Source organism: Petaurus breviceps, unplaced genomic scaffold (assembly GCF_028583685.1).
Source record: "Petaurus breviceps papuanus isolate PSGF00001 unplaced genomic scaffold, PetGlider_PUasm1.0 90740, whole genome shotgun sequence".
Lineage (NCBI taxonomy): Eukaryota > Metazoa > Chordata > Mammalia > Diprotodontia > Petauridae > Petaurus > Petaurus breviceps.
In genome coordinates, this window is record NW_027187330.1 from 11,405,445 (window position 1) to 11,420,752 (window position 15,308).

Below are 15,308 nucleotides of genomic sequence, written 5' to 3' on the forward strand. Positions count from 1 at the left end.
GAGAGAGAGAGAGAGAGAGAGAGAGAGAGAGTGTTGAGGCTTGTGTGGAGAGTTGCATGTATAATTTTCATGAGCTCAAATCTAACTTTCTAGTTTATCTTTGCTTTTATTCTGAAGATGTTCTAAAATTATTACTCTAATGAATTTCTAGTTTGTGAAAGGTATGGATAAATAGACCATGTTTACATTTTTTAACCTTCCCTATAAAGTCTTTCTTATACCTTGATTCTTTTTTTTTTCCTTTTTGGAGGGCAATTGGGGGTAAGTGACTTGCCCAAGGTCAAATGGCTAGTTTTTGCATTGTGTCTGAGCCCGCATGTGAATTTAGGTCCTCCTGACTCCAGGGCCAATGCTCTATTCACTGTGCCACCTAGCCGTCCCCTTATACCTTGATTCTTATACCTTTCTTCAGCTGTATTTATTCCCAAGAGAAACTCTGAGACAGAATGGATAGAGATCCAGTCTTGCAAAAAACAAAGAGTTCCTTCAGTCCCTGCCCCTGTGGGCAAACCATTAAAGTTCTTTGTTTTCCTAGGCTAGTGTCTAATAAAATTTTCCAAGAATGTGAAAGGCATTAGAAGAGGCCTTTTCCTCAACTAGGACTTCTTTATAACAAGAAAATCCCAAGTCCAATCCATATACCTATATTTTCAAGGTTATTCTTTTCTTATCAATTTGCTCTTGTATTCTCCAAAGATAAGACAAGATGCCCATGATCATTTGGTTGGTATCACAGTTGATTTGAAGCTTCTAAACTTTAGGGTGATAGGCACCCTAACTTCAGCACTAAACTTTTGTTTGCATTCCAAAATAGTCAAGTCGATTCGCAAGGTTTTTTCTTTCCTTTCTGTATGAATCCTCTGGAGTCAGTCCATAGTCCCTAGGAGTCAACTAATAATAATTCAGTGCAGAAAAAAATGAATATTATCTAAATGTTCATTAGTAACAAAAATAGGAATGCTTATTAAAAGGGTTCAGACAACTTGAAAAATGACATTATTCATAGACTGGAGAATGATCAAACTGAGGTCAGAGAAAATAACTGAATGCTTTAAATTGATATGACCTTCTTGGAACATATCTGTCCATGTGGTTTTTCATTGGATCTTTTTGAAAAACAGATTTATTTCTGTATTCTCCATGAAAAAAAATACAGTTTTCCTCCAAGTTTGTTGTTCTTTGTTTTTTTAAGGAGGCTCTTTTGATCTAAAATAATGGTGAGAGGGATTAACTTGACCAGGAAAACTGCTACTTCCAACAGATCCTTAAAAATCTGACTATGTAAAGGGTGACAGTGCACTGGTATCACAATACCATACACAAAGATCAAGTCAAAACATTTTTTACATCCCCTTCCCTTCATTTTCCATTTAGGCATCTAAATCAAAATTAAGTCTTATTCATGTAAAGTAACATTGAGATGCCATCACATAAAAACATTTATTATCTTTTCTGGAGTTCTACATTCCAGAACAAATAAAAAACCTGTGACAGTCAGAGGCATAGAGCATTAAGATATTGCCTTTGTGATGTGATAATAGGAAATACCGATCTATGAGAAAAAAAAAAACAAAAAAAAATATCCCAAACTTGGGGGAAATGGATGTCTTGATATCCTTAGTACCACATGACTGAGAGCTAGAAGATCAGAGGTATTATTTGGTTCAAATAAAGAGTATCAGTTCCATTTTTCTTGTTTATAAGTGGCTACAAATTTAAAAGAATGATATTTCAGGAAAGTTTCTAGGAAATAATTTTCAAATACATCCTAAAATGTGAATATTCCTTCAGATTGACCTTCAACTCTCGGGTATTTCCATTTGTTTGAGAGTGTATGCTTCTATCTATAGACACACGCAAACATACATACATACATACATATATATACACACATATATGCAAATATATTTGCATATGTAGATATACATATGTTCTCATATTTGCTTTCATTTTTCCAACAACATAAAATGTAACACCTTGCTTAAATATAAGTTGTTTAGAGTTATTTGTCTTTTTTTTTTAATTTCACAGTTCCTCAACAGTAGCTACAATTCCATGTCACCTGCTGGTGGTAAAATTATTTCCCCTGTACTTGTATGAGGTTGACATCCCAAATGAATAAAAAAAAATGATACGTGATAAAAAAGCTTTAATTTTTTTTTTTCCTGTTTTGAAGTGAAGGCCCCTTTCTGCATGGATATTGCAGATATGGATAACTTACTCAAGGAAGCTTCCTAAGGTGATATGCCTGACCTTTCTGATACTTCTGATATTCCTTTCTGACAATATGATGGAGATGAGTAGCCAGAGAGGCTCATCCCACTTGCTGGGGAAAATTGAAGAGGATGGCTATGACCTCATGCGTTCTCTGAGTACTAGAAGGCTAGTGTGGAAGAGTTTTGTGGAGGCATTAGCCACCATGTGCATGATGCTGTGATAGTAATGGAACTTCTTTGACTGAGGAGGTTGATTGCATTCTTTCATATGATAATCAAGGCCACCACACTTGTAGCATCTATAATTCCTGCCCATTGGCATCAAGTCTAATCGTGCATCAGAACTATTGTTTGGCCCACATTTTGGGGGTACAATTAAAGCAGGTGGAAAAATTGTATCTCAATCTCCTTTTTTTTGTTGCCATGTCTTCTCTTTAAGCTTTCTCCCACCTCCTAAACAGGGGCTCCCTCAAGGTCCTGTTATCCATATTCATTCAAGGTCTTTGGAAGATTTTTAAAATGTGAATTCCACTGGTTCTCCTTCTTTTAGGCTTCTAAATCCTTGCAAATATAATTGGCTTTGTGTTTGACTAGAATACCTAAGGGGTTTTCCTTTCAGTTTATCATGGAGATGAATCCAAATTCTATTCACATGTTGAACCATTTGCAGTGACCTTTTCTGTGCAAAACCTGGGATTATTCATCTTGTTCCTACAGCTCTCCAAGTTTGTCTCCATCACCTTTACTTCCCACTCCCCCCGCCACCTTGATGCAAGATGACAAATAATATGGAATTACTACAATTATGCCAAATGACATACATTACAATATAAGGAGAGAACTTAAGAGAGTGGGAGGGGGAAAAAAACTTCTTAAAATCTTTTGAATCACATTTTAGAGATGTAAGTGGTCATTAAAAAGGTGGGACCTGCAATGCTCTATAGATAAGATCAGCACCCATGTTTCTGTACATATGTGCATTTTTTAATTTAATTCCAACTTTCAGCCATATCACTATACTACAACATGCAAGAAATATAGTTAGTTTAGTGTAGTTAATTCCATTTCCTAAGGAAAATATTCAGTGAAACTCTTCTCTATTTTCAAGGCATGGAAAAGAAAGAAGAAAAGAGGAAATTTGCATTATTGCAAAATTGTTATTGAAAAGCAATAGTACTGGAATGAGGATTAACTTTCAATATATAACTTCTGTGAAATAATCTTTGATTAAAGTTAGGAAGGAATGAGAGGAAGAGAGCAGGTATATCATATCTGTCTATTCTGACACTTAGATTGCACCAATTAAAGATAATCTGCATTATTTAAGAACAGAGAAAAGAACCCCATTTTAATCTTTTTAAAAAAATATATACATTTGACAATTCCTATTGTATTTCATGAAAGTCCTATAGTAGATATTTTAAAAGTTAATTGCTCTTGCTCTTAAAAATGGATTTATTTTCATATTCTATATTTATATCTATAACAGCCTATTCCATAAGATTGAGTAAGACATTTTACAATAATGTCAGAGATGTGCTGGTAAATGTTTAACAACTGGCTCTCAAGAAAAGTTTGCAAGATACATTTTTAAGTTTAATTTACAATATCCACATTTTCTTTACCTCTTTCTTAATTCTTTCTTTTTTTAAGTAATTGGGGTTAAGTAACTTGCTCAAGGTTACACATCCAGTTTTTTCTGGGTGTGGTGCTAAGTGTCTGAGCCTGGATTCGATCCCAGGTCATCCCAACTCTGGTGCTGGTGCTCTTACTCATTGTGCTACCTGGATCTTAATTCTTTGTTAAATTTCCTAAAGACAACTGGGAAAATGCTAAATCAAACCCTGATTTGTTGCATTTTATGATTTCAGAAAGTGTGTTGCATTTTCTCTTTTCAAATCTCACACTTAAAAGTGAACAATTGACTTTCAGGTTCCAATATATCCCTGAATTGTGCTCTTTGAACTCAAGATCTAATTCTTAGATTTACTTTGTCTTCTTAATTATATCTACATGTTAAAAATATTTTCTTGCTTGGTAAGTTCTATGGTACTAGAATTTGTTACATTATAAGATTTAGAGATGGATAAAGAACTTGAGAAATCATATATTTCAACATCTTTATTCTATAGGTGAGAAAATTCATATATTGTTACCAAAAACAATTAACAGCTTAAATTAGATGATTTGAACAATTTTCTAATATATCCATAGCCATGTAACATGAGATATTATTTTCTTAAAAGATAAATCTTAGAGTAATTAGATCCAGATTGTAGAGGTAATCATGGGAGAGTAGAAAGATAATTGTGCTAAGAATCTGGGGTCCAGGGCAATATTCCCAATTCAGCCAATAACTCCCTAGTTGACCTCAACCAAGCAATTACCTTTCTGTTTTTCTTCATTTGTAAAATTAGTAAATTGGACTTATTTTATCTAAAGGATATAATTTGCAGGATATTACTCTGGAAAGAGTGCTGGATTTAGAGTAAGAAGACCTAGGTTAAAATCTCAACTATGACAATCTACTCTATTTCTCTAGGCCTCAGTTTCCTCATCTGGACTAGATGTTTTCTGAGATTCATTCTATGACTTGTAAAGTTGCTTCTAGTCACCACATTCTATCATTATTTTATCAAATTCTGGCGAATTTGCCTATTGAACTCTACTTTCATGGCTGAAACAAAGATAAACCAGTATATTTTCCAAAAGCTGCAGGTTTCTGAAAGCATATCAAAGTCCTGATAATTTAACACTAGTTTAATAAAAGTTCTCCTAAAACTAAATCATGTCACCAATTTAATGCCTGATAATATTTCAAAATGGTCTATTCACAAAATACAAACCTTAAAAAAATAGGACAGTAAGGAATTTTAGATTCCATAAGTCATCTTTAGTGCCCAACAGTTACATGAGTCCTGTATTCCATGGAACATTGAGGATGCTACCAGAAATAAATGTTCTGCCCTCCAAAGACTCATGTAAGCTAGTTCCTTTAGCTGTTTACCGAGTAGCTTCTATGTGTTGTATACCATTAGGAATAAGAAGTTGGAGTTGTAAGTGAAGAAAACATTATCCCAATTCTCAGGGAGTTTGTAGTCCCAGTGAAGGGCCATGGCAAACATTAAAAACAAAACAAAACAAAAACATCAAGGACCACACAGTAAATTCTGTAGTTCTGTGATCTTTCTACTTAAATTGATCTTAAAGACCATATTCGTCAGAATTTCAGTTATTAAGTAACTACCAATAAATAACAGATCTTACTAGCACTGTCTATAATAAGAATTTGCATGGCTTAAAAACACAGCCTGAGTTAGGAAAACTTGGGTTTTCGTACTTGGGTTCAAGTTCACCCTTTGATACATACTAGTCAACCTGGCTATGTTCTATAACTTCTCAGAGCCCCAAGTAACTCTCTTAGAAGAGAAAAATTTGAAGAACAATTGATGATCAGTATTGATAGAGGGGATTTCTCGACCAAGAATTCCCTAAACCAATGCAATTACAGTTTTGGAAGATAAACAAATAAGTAGAATACTAAACCATGATAATTCTTAATCAAACACTCCCTTCAATGATTATTTTAATGATTCTTTCATCCACATCTTGCCAATTAATCTCTAAGTACATATTAAGCACCTACTATGTATCAGGTGTGATAGGTTCTAGCAAATATCGAGTTAAATAATCCCTCATCATTAAGGAGTTTATATTCTCATGAGGGAGAATACACAGGATATTTACAAATATCTTGAAAATCCTTGAGTGTATAGACTATGAGTTGTATTTATTATTTGACACTTTTCAATGGAAAGAGAGAAGGTTTGGAAGTTAGAAGAGTTCACAGCATATCTGTGATGTTTACTGGTTGTACAGGTATTAGAATCTTTCTGAACCTCTTTACTTATCAGCAAAATAGGGATAAATAAGAGGATAAAATAAGGGAAGGGAAGAAGTATTCATACACCACTTACTATGTGCTAGGCACTGTGATAAGCACTTTTCAAAATACTATTTCATTTGATCTCCACAGCAAGCTTGTGATATAGGTGCTGCTTGTATCTCAATTGTATAGTTGGGGAAGTTGAGGCAAACAGGTTGACTTGCTCAATTCAAAGGACTGTCATCAGGATCAAATGAGATAATACACATGAAACATTTCATAAGCTTTTATGTAAGTGCCAGTTATTTTTTAAAGATTTGATGGGGGGGATCCCCAATCAATTTTATAAGGATTATAAGGCATTGAGCCTTTTATTTCACCACAGCACAAAAAGTAGACATCTCCACAGGTATTTATAGAACCAGTCAAAATTCACTGAGGATGAGTCATTGAATCTCATTGATTGGGGATGAAATATTTGGTTTGAGAAGCTATGGAATCAATTGAGTATGGGGGCTAGACCTGTGATGTGTTGTTTTTATTTCAATAGGACACTCCCAGGTGAGGAAAATCCTCAATCAATACAAGTTCTCATCTTACCTGTAACATATGGCCTTAGAGAGCAATCTAGACCACTGAGAAGCTAATTGAATTTGCTCAATGTCAGTAGGCTTCCCAGGCAGAACTTGAAACCTGGTCTATGAAGATGTACAAACTCTCCATACACTCAGCCACCCAGGGTGTTGTCAATGGTTGTTTTGGTTCAGAGGCAAATAGAAGTTGATTGTGCTCTCCACATTATAACCTGAAAAGAGTTTGTGTGTTCCAAGTTCTAGAATCCCAGTTTCTAGAGAGCAAGAAAAGGTTGTTCTTAGGCAAGTACTAGTCCAGGAGTCACCCCTCTAGCAATCCCAGAGGGAAGTGAGAGATCCTGGTAACACTCAATGTCTTGGAGTGAGAAGATCCCAGAGTCTACCCTTCTCATACAAGTAAGGGGAGTTCCTTTGTCAGTGTCTTGTCTTCCCTCAAGGTGACAGAGCTGGAAAAAACAGAAAAAGAAATATAACCTACAAGCTATTTAGTACAATGAGAAGACCCACAGTTCATGATCATTAGAGAATACCAAGAATGGACTTGCAAAAGATATTGATTAATCCATTCCCTATTCTTATGTAACATTACTACTCAATTTGCTAAAAAGATGTACATAGAGGATGTAAAGACTACAATTTTAGGAGAAAAACATGCATCATTCTAAGTAAACTTTAACTTTATTATTGATTATTTTGATTTTTAGCTATCTGAGGAATCTTGACCTGATTCTAAGAGATACTAAAATGAATATCAAAGTAGAGGAGGAAGAATATTTGTTTTTTGTTCTCTCTGTCTCTCTCTGTCTCTCTCTCTCTCTCTCTGTCTCTCTCTGTCTCTCTCTCTCTCTCTTTCTCTCTCTCACACACACACTCTATAAATATTTTACAAGGTATAAGAATATTTTATTATTTTATTTTAAAAAATTTCTTATTAGTTAAGATTTTATGCACCCTCCAACATCAACTTTCTATTGACCACCTTTTTCTTTTGTCCAACCTTTTATCACAGAAGCTAATCATTCTCAGTGTTGTACTGTCTCCTGCAGTTTTCCCAGTATGTGTTTAATGCCATGTAATGGCTATGAGACTCTCTAAAAGTAAATAGTTGCTTAGTTCAGTTTGGAGGGTGATGGTGAACTCAGGTGACTACAGATCAATTGATTTACTGTCAGCAGCCAAACACAGCTGGCTTACATCTCTGTGTGAGCTGCTGTTACCCACTATCTGCTTATTCCTTTTCCACTTACTGCAGGGTCCTTCTTTCTAAAAACATCAATATATCCACTGAGTAGGAACAGGTCAATAAGAATATTCTAGGAACCTTTGACTTATCCATTTTGTAGGCCAAAGGGAAATGTATTACACAGAAGAATCAAGTGGGAATTAATAAAGAGGTATTAAAAATAAAAGTGGGAATGCTGGAATGTTGGAGAACAAGCACTAGAGAGAGGCTAGGACACTTTCCTTAGGACTGAGAGTTTTCTGACATTATAGATAGATATATAGAAAGCTAACTATTGATATAGATAATGCAGATATTGATAAAGATGAATGCAGACATCTTGTTTGTATGTAGTTGCTTTTTCTGTTGTCTCCCCCATTGTATTTTGAGCTACTGGAAAGATGGAGTTTCGTGGTTTTTGTTTGTAAACATTTCATTGTATCTCTAGTACTTAGCATGCTGCCTGACACATATTAGGTGATTAATAAATCTGTGATGACTTGTCTTAAAAATCTATTCTTCATTCACTTTTAGAGATCCAGAGGGTGAATCAAACTTAATAAGCTTCAGTTCAGGATTTCCTACACTCAAGTTTCTTTCATACACTCTAAAACTTTTAAATGTAGTGATCAAATACATTGACCTTATCTTGGAAATCTAATGCAGAGCTCTGGAAGTGACATTTGGTTCTTAAAGACTCTGAAAGAAGAGCACAAACCCTGAAAAAACCTGCTAAGTTGAAAAAGGCTTCAAGTATCAGCCTGGTGATAGGCTACCTGTCTTCAAATTTACACACCTAAGGTATATTTATAATTGTACTTTTTATTTTTGTTCTAAATTCTCTCTCTCTCTCTCTCTCTCTCTCTCTCTCTCTCTCTCTCTCTTTCTGTCTCTTTCTCCCTCCCTCCTTCCACAACATCCCTCATTCATTGAAAAGTTGAGAAATTATATCCATCATACATATGAAGAAATGCAAAATATATTTCAACATTAGTTGACTTGCTCAGTTCATAGGACTATCATTTGATCTTCATGGATGAAACATTTCATAAACTTTTATGTAAGTGCCAGTTATTTTTTAAAGAGCTGAGGAGGGGGGTCCCCAATCAACTTTATGTGCTTACAAGGCACATATGGCATATATGTTTTTTTCAAAAAACCAGATAAATGAAGGGAAAAATATAATTCAGTTTGTATTCTGAGTCCATCTGTTCTCTATCTGGAGGTGGAGAATTTTACATCATGAGTCCTTTGGAATTGTAGTGGATAATTGTAGTAATCAGAGTTACTAAGTCTTCAAAATTGTTTATCTTTTCAATACTTCTGTGACAATGTGATTTGCTCACCTGGTTTTCCCTTCACTTTGCATCAGTTCAAATAAGCCTTTCCAGGCTTTTATGAAACCATGTCTCTCATTATATATTATAGCACAATCATATTCCATTACATTCATATGCCATAACTCTTTCAACCATTCTTCAATTGATGTACATCCCCTCATTTCCCAATTCTTTGCCATCACATAAAAGAGCTGCTATGAATATTTTTGTACATGTGGATCTTAAGTTAAATTTTGAAGAGCTTAATCACCCACCATAAATTTGGACACCAATCAACAAATTTTAGGACACCACAGATGCTTCATTCAAAGGCAACAATAATTCTATTGCTGATTGACATTCTGGCCAAACAAAGATGCTGCTTCAGTTTGAGTAGGTAGGAGGCATTCAAAGATCCCTCAATCCTGAGCCAGGATATCACATTATCTTTTGAACACACACACACATCATTAAGCTACAAAATGATTAATCAATTGATAAACAAATATTTGATAATTTCATATATTTTGTTTTTCTCAATTTCATGTAAAATAATTTTAACTTTTTTTTTCAAAAATTGACTTCCAAATTCTCTCCCTCCCAACCCTACCTCTCTCATGGAGAAGGCAAACAATTTGACACACATTATAATGTGCAGTCATGCAAAAACTCATTTATTTTTAAGTAATTACATGAAAGAAAAGATAGACAACAAAGAAAGTAAAGAAAAACTATCTGTGATCTGCATTCAGACTCTGCCACTTCTTTTTCTGGATATAGACAGCACCTTTTAAGTCCTAAGTATTTGTTTGAAAATCATTGTATTGCCAAGAATATCTAAGCTATTCACAACAGAGCATCATACAATATTGCTGTTACTGTGTATAATATTCTGCTTTTTCTGGTCATTTCACTTTGCATCAGTTCATGTATGTCTTTACAGGTTTTTTTTTTTCTGAGAGAATCCTGCTAATCTTTTTAAAAAAGGCAATAGGATTCCATCATAATCATATACAACTTGTTCAGCATTGTAAAATTGATGGACTTTATCTCAATTACCAATTCTTTGCCACCACTAAAAGAGCTGCAATAAATATTTTTCTTCACATAGGTTCTTTTCCTTTTTTATCTCTTTGGGATATAGACCTTGTAGTGGTATTGCTAGTTCAAAGGGTATGCATGATTTCAAAGTGCTATTAACTATGAATTTTCTCAATATGGATCATTACTGATTCCCTGGAGTTTTCCAAGTAAGTCAGCATAATGTCAGTAAACAGGTATAATTTTATCTCCTTTGTGCCTATCTTTATTATTTTTTAATTCCTTTCACTTATTGCTATTACTAACACATCTAAAACTATATCAAATTTTGGTTCCCTCCTGTAATTATTAGAAAAAGATTCTAGTATATCTCCATTGCAATGATACCAATTTTTTGTTTTAGATATGTATTTTTTTTACATTTAATCATAAGATATTAAATGATGATTATATTATATTAAATCTATGATTTATGAGTATTTTACTATTTCAAAAGCTTTTTTCTGTATTGAGAATATCACATGGTTTTGGATGTTTTGGTTTTAGTATGATTAATTACATTAATTGCTTTTCTGATGTTGAACCATTTTTGCATCCCTGGTAACTCTCTCATAATTTTTCTTTCTCTTTTAAATAACTCAGAAACAGTGTGTTGTGGTTCAATGCTCTCAAATCCCATATGTTTCATCAAGTATTGAATCAGTTTCCTTCATTTTGAGTGCATATTTATAGATGCCTGAACTTGTTTACTAGATCTAGAGGCTATATTTCCTTCTGTTGTTGCTGTTTATGTTTTTATGTTCAAGGTCATTGAAATTTCTTTTTCCTAGAATTTTTGGTATTTTCAGTATCTCTGTCTCCTTATGTTCCTCATCATTCACTTCTTATTCACTCCCCTTTGCTTGTGATTTCCATGAGGTCAGGATCTCAAAATGTCTTAGCATCTTCTCACATTGGACAATTCATGGTTCACCAGCACAGGTATTTACCCCAAATGATTTATGGGCAGAAACTGTCACGAGTTGAATTTTGCACTCTTCCCTTAGACTTGGTGGAGTCCTGCAAAGCTCCCTATATGCACAGCATCCTGTCCCTATTACCTGGCCCATTCCCTCTGTTCCTTAGTTCTCTGCTGAGAACAGACAGATCAGAGCTTGCTGGCTATCTAGTGTCTACTTTTTGTACAGCAGCAGAGGTTGAATTCCCCAGTCCTCATGACTGAGGAAACTTCCACAATCTGGCATGTCAACTCTATAGCTCTAGAAAGAGTAAGAGGAACTAGGGTGTAGGAATGGGTTTAGATGTAATCTATGTTGTGTCCTTAGATCTTCTAGTGCAGCTTCATTGCCATTAATGTGGGAGGTGGAGAAAAGTTGGTGAGTGATCACAGAGTCAGTTAACCATTGTGTGTGTGTGTGTGTGTGTGTGTGTGTGTGCACGCGCACCTAGGTTTCCTGAACAATGGAAACAGCTGAATTTGCTTTATCTTTGACACATAATTTCTGTTTTGGAGAGGTCTGAGAGATTGGAGGAATTGGAGAAAATATCTATTTAGTCATCTTGCTCCTCAAGTGACCTTGGAATCATTAATTGACATTTAATATCTATGAGGCTATCTCTATTCTAACATAGTGATGGTGGAAAAGAACATGGCCTTGAAATGGATAAACTAGATTTTAAAGACAATGAAACTTGTCTAGAGATATTGATTCTCCTGATAATAGGACTAGAATGGATGAACAATTTCTCTATAGTTCAAAGAGGTTTCTATCACCATATGCAAGTTTTATTTCAATGGACATGTCCTGATGCTAATTATATCCAAGTCTATGTATTATTGAGCACTGTTCTAAAGCAGAATATTTACAGTTTAAAGAAGTATTTCAGAGAATGTTTTAAAGGTAATCCTAGAAGAGATATTTCATGACAAGTGGAAATTATGGTATTAAAAGATCAATTTCATTTTAATTATAATCCACATAGAGATAAAATTATCATAGGCAGAAATATTAACAAAACTTATATTTACTTAGTGCTTTAAATACAAAACAAGTTCCTTATATACCTAAGTGAGGTTAGTAATGTAGTTACCACTATCCCATTTTGTAGTTGAGAAAACATGGGGTCAGAGAAAGTAAGTAATTTGTCCTAGTTATAAAACTCATGATAATGTCCCAGCTTTGGACAGAGAGGATGTGAGTTTAAACTCCACCTCATACTTACCAACTTTGTGTCCTTAGGCAATAATTCACTTAGCTCTCTTGAGTCTCAGTTTCTTCAAAGGTAAGACAAGAGGTGGCCCTTGAGGTCACTTCCAAATCTTAGCTCTATGATCATATAACATTACATCTGGAGCAAGATTTGAACTCAAGTTTCATGAATCCAAATCCATGGCATCATTCTGCAGTCAAGTAAATATTGGTATGAATTATTACCTGGAATTTGATAGAGAAAAAAATGAGATGATTTGAGTTTCAAGGGAGACGAGAAGTTCAGCGTAAAGCTTCTTTTGACAAGAATTCATGCTCCGACATATACAATGAGTGGTTACCATCTTGCATTTGCTTTAAGGTAACCACAATACTGGGGGAAAAAAAACAACAATGAGCATGGTGTATCAGCAACAATGCTAGATGTAAAATCATTATAGACCTTGATTAGACCTTGCTTCTGACACTTCACTGACTGTGACCATGAATAAATCACTTACATTTTAAGATATTCAGATCCTCTTCTGGCAAATCGGATAATAGTAAGATTCTCTAACACCTACATGACTGCATGATTGTGAGGATGCAATGAAATAATTTATGTAAAGTGATTTTTTAACCTTAATACCCTATATCAATACCAATTGATATTTTCACATTTTCCAGAGAATTTGCAACACTTTCTCTCTCTCAGTGCTCATTCTCCAGCTCATCTTTCCTTCGTAGGTCTCTTCTTTACTAGTCTTCAGGTGATAAGAAAAGTAGATCAAATCCTAGAAGCAAAATGCATTTCTAATGTTCATCCTGCTCCTGTTAGCTGTTTAAAATTTCAATGTGTCCATTCAAGCATGAGCAATATTCTGTCAATCAGAGGGTTTTGTACAGTTGGTGAAATTTAGCTCTCACAGTCAAATCCATCTGAAGCAAAAGAGTTTCTCAACAAGGCCCAGATCTATTTTGTGGCCATGGGTTATCTGAGGCAAATTTTAACTGTCTTTAGTCATCTCTAATCTCAAATCCATTTCCCCTCTACTGTGTAGGTGGTGGTTGAACATTTAATTTAAATTCAAATCAATGCACTTCCATTGTTTTAACAACTCTATTTCCTTCCGCACCTACAGGGATACTGTTGAGATACATTGTTCTGTGGTGAGTTCATGAGTGACTTCAATAAATAATATTTTATTTGGAATGAACTCATACCTTGGTTCAAATCCTGGCTCCACCACTTTCTATCTGGATGATTCAGGGTAAATTTTTTAACCTTACTTTGTCTCAGTTACCACATGTCTAAACAGTAAAATCTGTACACCATAGATCTTAGGTCAAATATTATGAATTGAAAAGCATTATACACATGTAACATTATTGTAAGCAAGCTTATAAGAAAAAAACATTAATAACTGAAAGAGTATATATGTATATGTGAACATATACACATTAATACATATATACATGCATATCTGTGTCTATATATACATATACATACATATATATATATAGACATACGTGTGTATGTTTATCGATAAAGAGTTAGCCCTTAAAGTCCTGAAGATCTGAGTTTAAATCCTTACTTTGGAATATACTATTTTTGTGACAAAGCCAAAGTTACTAAATCCCCAGGAAGTCATCAAAGGCCATAAATTTCAGAGATAAGTTACTAGTTGACATTGGTGAATTGATTCTTCAATTTTGATTAAATTACAGAACTGAAACTCTTATCCCTGCAAATAAATGAATTAATGAAAAGAACCATTATGAAAATGTTACAAATTTCCATTACTTTCTCACTGATCCAGATGTGAAAACATAATTATGAAGAGGACTTAGACTATGTACAAATCCAGATGTCATTAAATTTTAATTTAACTTCAAATTAAAATTTAACTCCAAAAAATATCAGTTGGATTTCATTCCCACTTTTTTGGTCTTGAAAAACAGTACAAGCAGACACAAGGCTTATGATTTGAAAATCCTTCTTATTGGAAATAGACAATTGCACCTTAAAGTATTTACCGACTTTTGAATTATGTACCTTCATTTTATTCAGTACATTTCAGTATTATTAATCATTCTAAGTATACTTGGGCTTTAAGTGTTAAGTTTGAACATATTCATATTTCATTTCTTTCACTATTAAAATCATCCCTGAAAAAAAAGAAAGAATGTTAAATACACAAAGGTTCATGCATAGTCAATAACAAGTCTGCTTCTATACCTGGGTGTTTGCCAAATTTACCCTGATTTCTAAAGATGATGATCTCTCCATGTGTGCTTAACTGCTAACAGCTAAATGAAGGCTTGGTGTTTAGGGATATGTCATTTTTCTGTGAGTTGTAGTTTGTAGTAAAAATGCCTCATTCTCTTAATCTTCTTTTAAGAAAAGAAACATCCTGAAATCAAAGGCACTAGCATTGGTGCTGTCCTCTCCATGGTAGTTTCAAAAGAAATTACTTCCAAAAAATAGATAATGATAATCTAAGATGAAAATCATAGATCAATCAAATGTATCTATCAATGGTAATACAACATTTGTTATCTTGGGAAAAGTAGATGAAAACAAAGACCTGAAACTTATTAGCATAGGGGTCTACCTCTTAGGTATGTTCTTGAGTTAGTAATAACTTCTCTAGGATAAGGTAGAGGGATATTGCTTAAGGTACAGTTTGGTTAAGTTTAAGGTTAACCTCTGAAATTAGTTCCAATTTTAATATTCTAAAAGGTTATGATTATAATGTTCTTTTGGCAAGTAAGGGAGCAACATGGAAGTCATATTGATGACATTAAATCTATTCATTATTGAATGATTTTTAGTAACTTA

At 34.1% G+C, this 15,308-nt stretch overlaps 1 pseudogene; it reads right to left on the minus strand.

Moving 5' to 3' along the window:
* Positions 1–2,314: 2,314 nt before the first annotated feature.
* Positions 2,315–3,035, minus strand: LOC138145491 (protein lin-28 homolog B-like; annotated as a pseudogene).
* Between the last annotated feature and the right edge of the window lie 12,273 nt (positions 3,036–15,308).